Genomic DNA, 6,721 nt, shown 5'->3' with positions numbered 1-6,721 from the left:
AAAGTCATATATGAGCCAGTGACTTTTGTGTATAAGCAGCCACATTGTAATTGTAGAAATTGCAATGATCATAATTTTGTTTCTCTATCTTTATCTATCATCTATCACCTATCTATCTCTGTCCTTCCATCTGTCCATCATCCATCCACCCATCTATCCATCCATCCATCCATCCACTATTCACCCACCCACTTAGCTGTCTATTTATCAATCTGTCTGTCTATCTTATTAGCATGAGGGGCTGAGGAAGTTCTTAGAGTTAGTTTTTTCCTCCAAGTGCCAGAAAAATATGAATCCCTCTTCTCACTGTAGCTCCTTGGAAAACTCCCATTTGTGTCTTTTACTACTTGAAGCTATTCCTCATGTCTATGATTTTTTACCTCTATTGTTGACTTTGGAGATCAGAAATCATATTGATATTATTGGTTGCAGTGGATATTCTTAATACAAAAGTAAAAAAATCTCCAAATACTCTCGGTTACAATAAAATTCGTCTCTAAAATTCCAAAAAAATATTTAAGAATATAGAATATTTGAAATATATATGTATATATACTGTGAAATTAAAGTAAACAGAGGCAAATTTTTCCTTTGTATTGAACTAAATTGCTGTTAATGCTTTTTCTGTTCTATTTTTGTACTGAATAACTAGGTTATATGAATTTTTATTTCATGTTGCTCCCTTTGCATTAGTAAAAATCATTTTGAGTGAAGAATTACTTCTCTCAGTTATAGGTTAATTATTTCTGAGGATTTGGCAGATGAAAAAAATGACAGGAATATTATTGCTTGTGTTTAGCTTTTAGCATATTTAAAATGTGTAGCTAAGATAATTAGAATTAAAAGAGTGCTCTTTTTATTTAATGAATTAATGGAATGGGCATCCAGAAGTTGCACCGCGAAAATTCAATTGAAGATGTTTACACTATCTTCCATAAGTCAACTGAGTTGGTTCAATAATTTCATAGCCAATAAGATAATAACGTCTTCCTTTGCCTTGCCTTTATCTTCTGCATCCAAGTTACATGTGCAAACACATTTGATATACAACTTTACTTTTTAAGTTTTTATGAAAGAGCCAACATAATTCTGTTCTAAATATACACTTGAAAATATGGATTCAAATTTGATTCACTGATGTGCAACCTTGCGTGCAATATCTGAAACCAGATGTTGTCAAACGGTATATCAAAAAGGTAAATTAGCATTTGCTCAGTACAACCTGACATGACAGATGGATAGGAGGAGGGCTGTTATCCCTGCGAAGAGACTAGATGTATTAAAATTTGGACGTATGCATAAACTGGATAAAGATTTTCATAAAGGAATTTTCAACACAAAATCTATTTTCCAAACTCATAATAATTAGTTAAGTCCCCCCATCGCTCACTTCTTTCTATGCTTCTATGAATAGCTTTGCAAAGCATCTATACATGAACATTGCTTTATGGGCTCACTTCAGCAGCACATATACTAAAATTGGAACGATACAGAGAAGATTAGCATGGCTCCTGCACAATTATAGGTAATATGTGTATATTGAGTACACACTAATTTCAAGATACCGCATGTCTTAGTCATCTAGTGCTGCTATAACAGAAATATCACAAGTGGATGGCTTTAACAAAGAGAAATTTATTTTCTCACCGTCTAATAGGCTAGAAGTGCAAATTCAGGGCCTCAGCTCCAGGGGAAGGCTTTCTCTCTCTGTCAGCTCTGGAGGAAGGTCCTCGTCGTCATCAATCTTCCCCTGGACTAGGAGCTTCTGTGCACAGGAACCCCAGGTCCAAAGGACATGCTCTGCTCCCGATGTTTCTTTCTTGGTGATATGAAGTCCCCCACTCAGCTTGCTTCCCTTTCCTTTTATCTCTTGTAAGATAAAAGGTGGTTCAGGCCACACCCCAGGGAAGCTCCCTTTACATTGGATCAGGGATGTGACCTTAGTAAGGGTGTTACAATCCCACCCTAATCCTCTTTAACATAAAATTACAATCACAAAATGGAGGACAACCACACAATACTGGGAATTATGGCCCAGCCAAATTGATACATTTTTGGGGGGGCATAATTCAACCCATGACACTGCACTAGGCTCTGTAAAACATGTCAGTGGATCATTTTCATTATAATAACATTAGTAATAGTAATAATTAGAATAATCATATAAATAATAGCTAATAGTTATTGAGTACTCACTATGTGCCAGAACAATTTTAAGTGCTTTACAAGTGTTCTGACTTTCTCTCTGTCACACACACATATACACACAAACACACATAAACACATCATACATATACAAACTAATAATAAATGACAAGTGAGTGAATGGACAGTATCTCTTTTTGAAGATCAGAAGAGGCTTACCACATGAAGGACCACGTGGAGGAGGTGGAATTGAGCGAGGACTTGAGATGAGCCTGGGCTAGATGACAACATGGGGAGCAGAAGGCATTCTTGGATAGCGTGGGAGAAGCTGTGTGAGCAACAGTTCACAGGTACAAAACTGCAGTCTGGATGGAGAAACAGAATTTGTATTAGGAAGGAAGAAATGGTAGAGAAGGTGAAATTAACATTTATGATAAGGCTCTAGATTGCCAAGTTGTGGGGTTTCGTTTTGGTACTGTGTAGGTAATGTTGATCCAGGGAAGGTTTTGGGTAAGGGGAGTGGTTTGAAAGTAATAATTTTGAAAGATTTACATGATGAAAGTGCTAGTGGGATTGAAGGGAGGAAAAGTAAAGTTAGAAAGACTAACCAAAACTAGAAGACTCCCTGCATCTGTCTAGAAACTGAGCTAAAGTTGATGGTAGGAAGAAAATAGAGGATTTGGTTACTTCATTTGTTATCAGAAGCAAGGAAGGATGACCCTGATTTCCCTGGTCTAGGTGGCCAGCAAATTGAAGATCTATTTATGGAAGACAGATGATGAGTTGGACTCTAGAGATGCTAGATGGAGGCAGCAGGAGCTGTCCATACATAGAAAGTTATAGATCATGATCTGAAATTTACAGGAGGGGCTAGGTATTGAGAGTCCTCAACCCAGAGCTTAGAGCTAAATTGGAGGGGATGGGCAAATTCTGTTTCCAAGAGTTGCAGAGTGAGAAGCACAGAAGGCTAAGGAAAAAACATGAGTAATGGTGGAGGCAGAACCAAAGGAGTGGGATAAGGAATGGTCAGGGAGGGAGGATTGTAACAAAGATAGCATAGGCTCTGGGAAAGCAGGGGAGGAGAGAGGTTTAAGAAATAAGTTGTTTTCAGTAACATCTGATGTTGCAGAGAATGTAAAGAGAAAAGGGGCTGAGTCAAGATGATTGAATTGCAATCACAAAGTCACTTGACATCTGAAATTATAGCTTTAGTGGACCAGTGGGGATTAAGACTTTATTGTAGCCTGTATATTTTTATTGACCACATCATGTTACTTGATGTTGTCAACTGCCTGCATTCTGATAGTTTCTAAGTAGGTTAGATTGTCTAGGGGAAAAAAATCATCAATGTTTTCAGGCTTTCAACAATGATATAGGTGATAAAGGAACACGACATGGCACTATTGAGGTTGAGGTCTCTTTATATGGCCAGGAAACCCTGGTGGTGTGGTGGTTAAGTGCTACCCTGCTAACCAAAGGATCAGCAGTTCAAATCCACCAGGCGCTCCTTGGAAACTCTATGAGGCAGTTATATTCTGTCCTATGGGGTCGCTATGAGTTGGAATCGACTTGACGGTAACGGGTTTGGTTTTTGGTTTTATATTACCAAACTAAAGAAACAAAGTGATGTTAGAGGCCTAGATTTATTTACAAAACCAGTTAGAACTGTTCTTCATGAAGCCAGAGAATATATGGAAGCTGTTGATGATACATTCATTTTTTGAGGAAAGCCTTCGTATTCAAGAGGCCTTTGTTTGTTTGTTTGCTTGCTTAAATTCTTAAAACTTTTTAAAAGGATATATCTTGTTAATAGTTCCCGGCATGTTGATAAACTTATAAGCAAGAAAGTGGTTCTGTGTTCTAATAATTACACTCAAAAGGATTAACATTCAAGTACCAGTGTTCCCTAACCTGTCAATCCCAACCAAAAAATAAAACCAAGCAAGCCAACAAAAAAGAATCTTCTTAGGGAATACAAGTTTACTTTCTGTGATAATTGATAATAAAAGTATAAGCCTGAGCTGTCCAATACAGAAGACAGGAGTCAAATGTGGCAATATACATTCAGAATAATTAAAATCAGATAAATCAGAAGTTCAGTTCCTTTGGTACAGTAACCACATTCCACATTCTCAATGGCCAGTACAGATAGAGAAGGTTTCCATCATTACAGAAAGTTCTATTAGACAGCACTAGTATAAGCTATAAAAGCATCTAAAGCACAACCTAGTATCATAACCAGTTGTGGAGTACCATATATAGATAATAATTTCATTTTTAAGAATACAACAATATTTCAAGACTGCTTTTGTGTTTGTTAAATTTTGTTCAAATGAGGCTTATCCACGACACAGTCAAGTGTTAAACTTTCTTTTATAGTATAAGTAGTTTTTGCAAACAGCTACAAGCTGTTTTCCAAATAACTATCAATGGGAATGGGTGGGGTAGAGGAAACCGCAAAAGAGAATATTTTGAGAATCTTAAAGCTTTCATGCCTTGGGATGGGGCAGGTATCGCAATATCTACGTTTATCCCATCAACCATTCCAGCTTGAGTGCACCATATGTTCCTGGTTTGTCTTGATAGTCAAAGCTTCCTGTGGGCGCTGAAGGTGAGTCTGTCTGTAGGAGCCCGTTGGCTTGTCTCAGCTCATTTTATAGAGTAGCTGAGTGATGGAAATGCTATTGTGAATGGGGAGGAGCTAGGCATGTAATGAGACACAGCAGGGATTGGCAATGTAAAAACAGAGGTACCCCACAGGAATTTTCTGTTGAGTAGCAAAGAGGGGAGGTGCTCAGAGTGGAACATGATTGTGACGCAAAGCTACAGGCAGCAAATTAGTGTCTGCATTCGTAAATGCTTCACTCCAAGGCTGTAAGAGATTGTAGAGTGATGGGATAAGACAGAGACAGGTGCTTAGCAAATTACAAATCACAACATAAATAGAAGTTACTGAAGAGGAGCATGTAGGGTTGGGGACATGAGGAAGGACATTTCATTAAGTCGTTGCATCAAATTTTAAAATGACTCTTGCTGGTAATAGCTATTGTCTTGATTTGGGTTCTTCTTAAAGCAGAATCTGAAACAAGGACTCAGGATTGGTAGTTTATTTGAGGGATGATTTCAGGAAACTGAGGAGAGGGAGAAAGGAATATGAGACTGGGAAACAGGAAAACAATATTAGAGTCCATTATAATGGTCACAGCTGTGAGCAAGGGGCTTCTATTCTGCCGCTACCTCCACAATTCTCCTGTAGGACAAGAAGCTAGTTGCTCTCCATCATTTGTTGAGGGCTGCCTTTCAGGGGTCTTAACTCCCCTACATTTCTGGGCTGCACTTTCAGCTCGTGCCAGGACATTGAAGAAGGCCCAGTACGTATCAGAGGCACATGCTTGAGATAGGATGCTGTCAGTGCGAGATGAGTCTGAGACCCATACAACTGTTGACCCCATCTGTGGCTGAAATCAGAGTTGAGTCGAGGGATGTGACACAGGGCATCAAAGGCATCTGCTACAGCTACCACTTACTGCATGAACTCATGTGTCAAACACTGTGCTTAGATAAAGCACATGTTTTTTCTCATTTACCACACAGCCACCCAGTAAAGTGACTGTTATATATCTGTGGTTCATAGAAGACATGGAAGCTTAGAGAGGTTAGGTAACTTGCCCAAGGACCCAAATATAGCTAATGTCAAAGGTCACAAATGGCTGACACAGGATTTGTACTCTAGCCTGTAATTGTCGTGTAGTTGCCCGTAGCTCAACTATTCTGTACCGTTGCTCAGTGTTTCTAAACTTTGCCCTCTGTTTTCCTTCTAGCTTTTTGTAATGCCTCCCTGCATTTTATTTTTTTTCCTATTTACTCTTTGCAATTCAGAGTTCTGCAAGTTGTGACAAACTTATACAGCCGTTTAATCACCACCACCACCACAATCAATATATACAACAGTTTTGTCACCCCCAAATTTCCCGTGACCCTTTGCAGTCAGCTCCTCCCTCTATTCTCACCCTCTCTCAACCACTAATTTATTTTCTTTCTCTATAATTTTGCCCTTGCAAGAATGTCATATAAACGAGATCATACCGTGTATAGTCTTTCCAGTCTGGATTTTATTGCTTAACATAATGCACCCGAGAGTCATCCAAGTTATTATGTGTATGGATAGTTCATTCCTTTTAACTGATGAGTAGTATTCCATTGTATGGCTGTACCAGAGTTTATCCATTCCCTAACTGAGGGACATTTAGGTTGCTTCCAGTTTTTGATGATTAAGAAAAAATTGTTGTAAGTATTTGCACAGTGATTTTACTGTGAACGTGGATTTTCATTTCACTTGGGTAAATACCTAGGAGTGGGATTATTGACTCTTAAAGTAAGTGTATGTTTAATATTTTAAACCACTTTCCAAAGCGGAGCTACCGTTTTCCTTTCTCATCACCAGTGTATGAGAGTTCTAGTTGCTCCGCAGCCTCACCAGCATTTCTTTTGTTGTTGTTTACTTTTAGTCATTCTAGTGGGTATTCACTGGTATCTCATTGTGGTTTTAGTTTGCAGTTCCCAATGACTAATGATG

At 38.5% G+C, this 6,721-nt stretch overlaps 1 non-coding gene across 1 annotated transcript; it reads left to right on the top strand.

Annotated features, from left to right (window-relative positions):
• Positions 1–1,449: 1,449 nt before the first annotated feature.
• Positions 1,450–1,559, top strand: LOC111821023 (U6 spliceosomal RNA). Its single transcript, XR_002824509.1, has one exon. It is a non-coding gene; the product is annotated as a U6 spliceosomal RNA (small nuclear RNA).
• The last annotated feature ends 5,162 nt before the right edge of the window (positions 1,560–6,721 follow it).

This window comes from Trichechus manatus, unplaced genomic scaffold, assembly GCF_000243295.1.
Source record: "Trichechus manatus latirostris isolate Lorelei unplaced genomic scaffold, TriManLat1.0 scaffold00059, whole genome shotgun sequence".
In the NCBI taxonomy this organism is placed as follows: Eukaryota; Metazoa; Chordata; class Mammalia; order Sirenia; family Trichechidae; genus Trichechus; species Trichechus manatus.
Note: the sequence above shows the minus strand (reverse complement) of the source record. Positions and strands in the feature narration are given on the sequence as shown.